The following is a 7,705-nucleotide window of genomic DNA, read 5'->3' on the forward strand; positions in this document are numbered from 1 at the left end:
AATGCTGTAGCTACTTACCCGCAGTAGACTTTCAGTGAAGCATACAGTAGCTTTAGCTGTTTGTTACTGAGCCATGTTTTACTAACCGTCCTGCTAACGGCTAAACTGGCTAACGTTACCCGTTACCGTTACCGTTAGCTACCTAAACTTCGTTCCATGATAGGTACGTCAACGCTGATGAAATTCTACAAATAAAATGGTTAAGAGAAGCAGTAAAAGCTCCACTGAAATACAATTAAAGGGTATGTTATTCGATGTCTGGCTCTCAACTGACAGACCAATGTTTACAAACCGGGTCAAAAAGATGGCGGATCTCGTTACAGCGCCGTCTGCTGTACAGGCGGCCCTACTCTCCCTCTGATTGGCTAGAGTGTCTGAGTAAGCCAATCAGAGGCAGAGTAAGGCAGAGTAAGGCGGGACATGCCTTCGCCCTCCTAGGAAATACGTTTGGAAATACCCGTGTTCTGGCGGATAATGTATTTGTTTTAACGGAATTAGGTCAAATAATATAGTTTTCGTATATGATAGCTAGATGTTAAAATAACTATAATGGCCTTTTGATAATATATGCATTCAGAACAATAATGATTCAGTTATTTAGTCACATAAACATAGCTTGTAGCTATGTCACCCAAACGGCAGGCGGCAGCAGAGGCGGGAATTCATACAGTAGTGGCTCATGTCGCCTAACCAATCCCACTCCTCCCGTCTAAATTAACCAACCGAAACAGAGCAGGCAGCTTGTGCTAGCCAATCAGAGGCATAGTAGGGCGGGTCATGCCGTCACCATGCCTTCTCTGACCTAGGAAAAGAAATACAGCGCACTAGTAGACAGACAATTCCTTCCATAGCATCGGTTTCTATTCCGTGTGACCCAGTTCACCATGAAGTAAGTAAACATTTTAATTTTAAAATAATTATTTGGGTTGGTTTTTACTCTTCGGTCTCACTTTACACGACCGTGGTATCTATCCTCCTATGTACGCCAGTGCTAACGGCTAACTAACCAAACGTAGCTTCCTCTCCACGTACATTCTAGTTGCTCCGAACCGCGTTAAAATATCCTAGCATTTAACCATTGACTTTAAACGGCTTGTAAACATACATCATAAAACACAACTACCAACGTTATAATAAACATTTAGACTCACTTCATTAATTCGGCTCAAATAAAACAGTTCCTATATCAACAATATCAGAGTTTTGCGGTGTGTTTGCACGGCTCCTGTTATGGCCCACCACTGCCAGTTTTGTTGAAGGAGAATGGCTTTTAGTTGTAATTATTCGAGTTGGGCTGATTTGCCGAGTTCAATACATAATCCTAATCTTACACTCTTCCATCTTTACTTATCTCTCACTTGCATTCTTCCTGTTAAGTGTGAAACTATGAATATCACAGTGATATTCTTTAATAGTGAAACTATATATATCAACTAAAATTGGACGTAGTTTGAATGGAGTCTGGCGTGAAGGTTTCGACATACAGCTATATAGCTTCCCATAACTTGTGATGCAGTGTGTTTAGAGTGTTGTTTTGGGGGACTAAAAGTGAGCCCACTACATACACATCGGGTCTATAGTGTATTCACCATATTTAGATATTTAGTTTGCATAAATGTTAGTATAACTTCACTCTATGTACTTTTACCTGCATTGCTTACTATGTTCATACTGCTTCATACTTGTTAGCCTTTTCATACCACTACACTTCCTGTGTATTCCACATCACATTTCACACTTATTGCACCTCTGGTTAGATGCTAAACTGCCTGTCATTGTCTCAGTGACTGTACTCTGTGTTGAATAAATAAAAAAAAACTCAAACAAGGCGACAAAAACCTGGAAAAAAACAAAACCGTTGAAGAAATCGTGACAAAAACCTTAAAATGGAACAAAAGCTTTGAAAAAAGCTCAGTTTTCATTCAAACTTTTCATGTAATAGCGTGCTACTGATTCATTTTTCTTTTTCATGTGTGGCAGCCAGGGTCACAGCTAGAGCTGGGCAATATATTGATATTATATTGATATCGTGAGATGAGACTAGATACCTTCTTAGATTTTGGATATCGTAATACGGCATAAGTGTCTTTTCCTGGTTTTAAAGGCAGCATTACAGTAACGTGATGTCATTTTCTGAACTTACCAGCCTGTTGTAGCTGTTCTATTATTGGCCTTTACCCACTTCACGTCATTATATCCACATTACTGATGATTATTAATCAAAAATCTCATTGTGTAAATATTTTGTGAAAGCACGACTACCACTACGATATCGTTGCGGTGTCGATATCGAGGTATTTGGTCAAAAATATCGTGATGATGATTGATTTTCTCCGTATCGCCCAGCCCTATACGCTCCCGTATCCGGCCAAGCTTCTTTTCTAAACCCCAACAGCTGTATTTTACATTTTACATAAAAATAGTGCGTACGTTTGATATTAATGAACGTCCGTTACACTCAAGCCGTTGCCAAATGAGTTGCTACGAAGCTAATTAAGACTATCAGCTCCACACAGCTCTCTCTGTGTTTCTCAGTGTGACTATGTTCAGGAGATTGTGACGTCCGACGACTTTCCCGCGCAGAAACTCGAGACAATGACCTCTTCTGAAGAGCCCGTAATCACAAGTTTGAGGTTTTGTCGCTTTTTCCGACATTTGTCACCTTTTGACGTGACAAACTGGTCCGTTATTTCCCCACAAAGTGTTCAAGGTTTTTTTTCAATAACAATAATCCATTCTGGGCTCCTTTTTAACAACGTTTTTGCTGCTTATTTTGATGTTTTGGTCGCCTTTTTCGAGGATTTTTTTGGACAGTTTATTTCAACGTTTTTGTCGCCTTTTGTCTTTATTTTTTTTGTCTTTTTTTTCCCCACAATTGTTTTGATTTTTTTTCAATAACAATAATCCATTCTGGGCTCTGTTTTTTTTAACGTTTTTGCCGCTTATTTTGATGTTTTGGTCGCCTTTTTCGAGGATTTTTTGGACAGTTTAACAATAACCATAACAATAATCCATTCTGGGCTTTTCCCAACGTTTTTGTTTCTTTTTTTTTAAGCTTTAGTGCGTAAAGTTTTAATTAACGTCCGTTACATTCAAACCATTAATTCCCAAATGACTTTCCCGCGCAGAAACTCCAGTGAAGACAATGACCTCTTCTGAAGAGCCCGTTTTTAACGAATTATTTGTCCCTTATTTGTCCCGTTGACGTTTTTGTCATTTATTTCCCCACAAAGTGTTCAAGATTTTTTTCAATAACAATAATCCATTCTGGGCTCTGTTTTTTTACGTTTTTGCCGCTTATTTTGACGTTTTTGTCGCCTTTTTCGAAGATTTTTTGGACGTTTTTGTCGCCTTTTTATATTATTAATATCTTCACACTTAGATTTTTAGATAAATAATCATCTGTAATGTGGACGTAATGTCTAAATGGGGAAAATACAAATAATAGAACAGCTACAACAGTCTGGTGTGTTCAGAGAAGTACATCACGTTACTGTAACGCAGCCTTTAAAACCTGGAAAAGACACTTATGTCATATCACGATGTTGATATAATACCGTGTCCTCCTTGGTTACTAGCAACTGCGTGGAGGAGGGGTGGGGGGGGGTTTGCGTGCGCGATCACAGAAGACTTGTATCATGTGGACACAGCGACAGCGTTGTTGTCATTACTTATAATTCCTCATGGGGGCGACAGAAACTACGCACTGTAGCTTTAAATGTTTCTCCGTGGTGTGTTTTCAGTCCGCTGACTAAGGTGAAGCTGATCAACGAGCTGAATGCGCGCGAGGCGAGTCTCGGGGTGAAGGAGTCTGTTTCCTGGCACAGCGAGTACAAAGACAGCGCCTGGGTGTTCGTCGGTAAGATCGGAAACTAATAATAATAATAATAATAATAATAATAGGAAACTCATTTTTGTGTTTCCGCTCCAGGGTTCAAGGTTAAGGTTTCTTTCTCCTGTTTGGTCCGGCAAGGGAAACATTTTTCAACGTTTTATTGTTTTTATTTTTACGTTCCAAACAAAAAAATAAATAAATAATAAGACGTAAAAAAAGACGTTTTTTTCTGAAGTTTTTTGTCAGGAAAAAGAAGCTGAAAAAATATTCAAAAGTGTCAAAAAAAACCCTGATGAAAGCATAAAAACATGAAGTCAAGTTCTATATAAATTAACATTTATTGTTATATTTTATAAATATTTCTCGGAAACAACGTTACGTTGAACCCTGCCTCCGAAATTTGAGGAAGAAAAATATTTTACTGGAAGTTTTTTGCATTTTATATCAACCTGTCCTTTACGCTTTTCACCCTTTTTTTAGGCTTTCTGAAGGTTTTTTTCGCAGATGTTTTTTTTCCGACATTTCACACTTTTTCCCGACGCTTTTCAAAATGTATTTATTTTATTTTTTTTAATGTTTTTAACGGTTTTTTTGACAGAATATTTTCCCCCGACTATTGACGTTTTTTTCAAACGTTTTTTTTGCGTTTTTTTTTTCTGGGGGATTTTTCAAAATAAGAGCCAGTGAAAAATAGATTTCCTGCAAGTAGAACTTTTTCTCCCTTGGACAAGAGAGAAAAACATTAAAAGGAGCAGTAGGTAAGACTTATAAAACTACCTGTCTGTCATATCTGCTGAAACTGACCCTATGTTCCAGTAGAACTACATGAAGCTGGTCATTAAAATAAATCCAGCTCCTCTGGCTCCACCTACAGCCTGGAGAGAGATTTGCAGAAATCCACAGCTCCCTGTTCAGATGCACCAATCAGGGCCAGGGGGAGGGTCTAACTGTTCAAATGCACCAATCAGGGCCGGGGGGGTGTCTAACTGTTCAAATGCACCAATCAGGGCCAGGGGGGGTGTCTAACTGTTCAGATGCACCAATCAGGGCCAGGGGGAGGGTCTAACTGTTCAAATGCGCCAATCAGGGCCAGGGGGAGGGTCTAACTGTTCAAATGCGCCAATCAGGGCCAGGGGGAGGGTCTAACTGTTCAAATGCACCAATCAGGGCCAGGGGGAGTGTCTAACTGCGTGTCAATCACTGCTCATACACACGCATTCATTCTCCCTTGTGGGGGGAGGGGCTTAGAAGACCGTTTTGGGCTTCAGCAGAAAGGGGGGAGGGACTGAGAAGTTGTTGACGTTCAAATATTTTGGCTAAGTCCTGGATCTTCACAATCCGACCTACGGCACCTTTAACGTTGAACCCTGCCTCAGAAATTTGAGGAAGAAAAATATTTTCTGGAAGATTTCGGCCTTTTACATCAACATGTCCTTCAGCGTGTCTTACGCTTTTCAAAATGTTTAGTTTTTTTTTGAAAGGAAGTTAAAGTGTTTTTATTTATTTTTTATTTTATGTTTTTAACATTTTTTTCCGGCTGTATTGACGGTTTTTTCATTTTTTTTTTTTTTTTTTTTTTGGCAATTTTTTTTATAATAAGTGATTGTTTTTTTTTTTATTTAATTTTTTATTTTTATTTTTGGCAATTTTTCAAAATAAAAGCCAGTGAAAAATAGATTTCCTTCAAGTACAATTGTTTTTCCCTTGCCCGACCAGACAAGGGAAAAACACCTTAATGTTGAACCCTGCCTCAGAAATGGGGGAACAGCACATTCTACTGGAAGATTTCGGCATTTTCTATCAACGTGTCCTTCTCACCAGAGGAAGAGAGCGCGTTGAGTTGGATAATGTTTCCCTGTCTCCACACCGGGAAGGTTTATCGAGAGAGTTAACGGTCTGTTTTGTTTCCTGCAGGAGGATTTCCATACGAGCTGACTGAAGGTGACATCATCTGCGTCTTCTCTCAGTACGTTTACTTTCATTCTGGGATGTCGTAGCCTAGTTTAACATATGTAATGTATGTAATAACAGCTGTTCTCTCCTACAGCCTCGTTCTTCATGTTAAATAGTTATACCTATATGTTATTTGCTTATTTCATAATACAGGGTTCATACGTTTTGAAAAAACCTGGAAAAGTTTGGCATTTGAAAAATGCAAATCCCAGGCCTGGAAAGGTTTTGTAAACATAAAAAGACCCAGAAAGTTTTGGAAAAGTCCTGGAATTTCTTTTTTAACACAGCATAAAATGTGATTAATAAATGTATTTCATGTCGTCCTAACCTCTGCTCTATTCGGGTCGCGATATTACGACTCCCACTATGAACCACATACATTGTCATTCATTTTATTGTTAAACCTCTGAGGGGAAACTTTAACACAGATTTTTATTCTTATTGTATAATGTCGACTGACATTTTCAGGAATACTTAGTCATGGAAATTTGCGAAAAAGTCATGGAAAAGTCATAGAAAAGTCATGGAAAAGTCACGAAAAGTCACGGAAAAGTCATTGGAAAAGTCATGGAAAAGCATAGAAAAGTCATGAAAAAGTCATGGAAAAGTCATAGAAAAGTCATGGAAAAAGTCCTGGAAAAAGTCATGGAAAAGTCCTTGGAAAAGCATAGAAAAGTCATGCAAAAGCATAGAAAAGTCATGGAAAAGTCATGGAAAAAGTCATGGAAAAGCATAGAAAAGTCATGGAAAAAGTCATGGAAAAGTCATGGAAAAAGTCCTTGGAAAAGTCCTTGGAAAAGCATAGAAAAGTCATTGGAAAAGTCACAGAAATTTGCCGAAAAAGTCATGGAAAGTCATGGAAAAAGTCACGGAAAAGTCATGGAAAAGCATAGAAAAGTCACGGGAAAAAGTCACGGAAGTCATGGAAAAGTCATGGAAAAGTATTGGTTAAAATGCGTATGAACCCTGATAATATTGTTGAACTGCGGTGGAAGAAGCATCTAATACCAACCACACTGTTATAAAATACTCTGTTACAGTAAAATGTGTAAAGTAACTAGTAACTAAAGCTGGAACAGATGAATGTAGCGGAGTAACTAAAGTAACTAGTAACTAAAGTAACTAGTAACTAAAGCTGGAACAGATGAATGTAGTGGAGTAACTAAAGTAACTAGTAACTAAAGCTGGAACAGATGAATGTAGTGGAGTAACTAAAGTAACTAGTAACTAAAGCTGGAACAGATGAATGTAGTGGAGTAACTAAAGTAACTAGTAACTAAAGCTGGAACAGATGGATGTAGAGGAGTAACTAAAGTAACTAGTAACTAAAGCTGGAACAGATGAATGTAGCGGAGTAACTAAAGTAACTAGTAACTAAAGTAACTAGTAACTAAAGCTGGAACAGATGAATGTAGTGGAGTAACTAAAGTAACTAGTAACTAAAGCTGGAACAGATGAATGTAGTGGAGTAACTAAAACTGTAACAGATGAATGTAGCGGAGTAACTAAAGTAACTAAAGCTGGAACAGATGAATGTAGTGGAGTAACTAAAGTAACTAGTAACTAAAGCTGTAACAGATGAATGTGAGTGAGAACCAAAGTAACTAGTAACTAAAGTAACTAGTAACTAAAGTAACAGATGAATGTAGCGGAGTAACTAAAGTAACTAAAGTAACTAAAGCTGGAACAGATGAATGTAGTGGAGTAAAAAGTACAGTATTTCTCTCTGAGATGTAGAAAGTGGTACGAAGAGTTCTAGTACTAAATAAACTGGATACATACAACTACAGCACTGAGCACACGGCACTTCCTGAATGTGCAACACATACCAGAATATGTAAACAAAAAGGTTGTCAGGCAGACGTTACATTATAAACAGAAATGATCGATTATGGCCCGGCCTCGTCCACGGTTCGA

General features: G+C 38.2%; 1 protein-coding gene and 1 long non-coding RNA gene across 4 annotated transcripts in view; one reads left to right on the forward strand and one right to left on the reverse strand.

Moving 5' to 3' along the window:
• Nucleotides 1-307, reverse strand: part of ap4m1 (adaptor related protein complex 4 subunit mu 1) — a 35,532-nt gene extending 35,225 nt beyond the window's left edge. For all 3 annotated transcript variants that reach the window (XM_078266232.1, XM_078266230.1, XM_078266231.1), the window contains exon 1: nt 19-307. The gene's annotated coding sequence lies outside the window, so the exon portion shown is untranslated. The remainder of the gene's footprint in view (nt 1-18) is intronic.
• Nucleotides 308-769: 462 nt separating this feature from the next.
• Nucleotides 770-6,091, forward strand: LOC144527842 (uncharacterized). The gene is made up of 3 exons (XR_013502851.1): nt 770-889; nt 3,744-3,859; nt 5,750-6,091. It is a non-coding gene; the product is annotated as an uncharacterized LOC144527842 (long non-coding RNA).
• The last annotated feature ends 1,614 nt before the right edge of the window (nt 6,092-7,705 follow it).

This window comes from Sander vitreus, chromosome 13 (genome assembly GCF_031162955.1).
Source record: "Sander vitreus isolate 19-12246 chromosome 13, sanVit1, whole genome shotgun sequence".
NCBI classification, from domain to species: domain Eukaryota; kingdom Metazoa; phylum Chordata; class Actinopteri; order Perciformes; family Percidae; genus Sander; species Sander vitreus.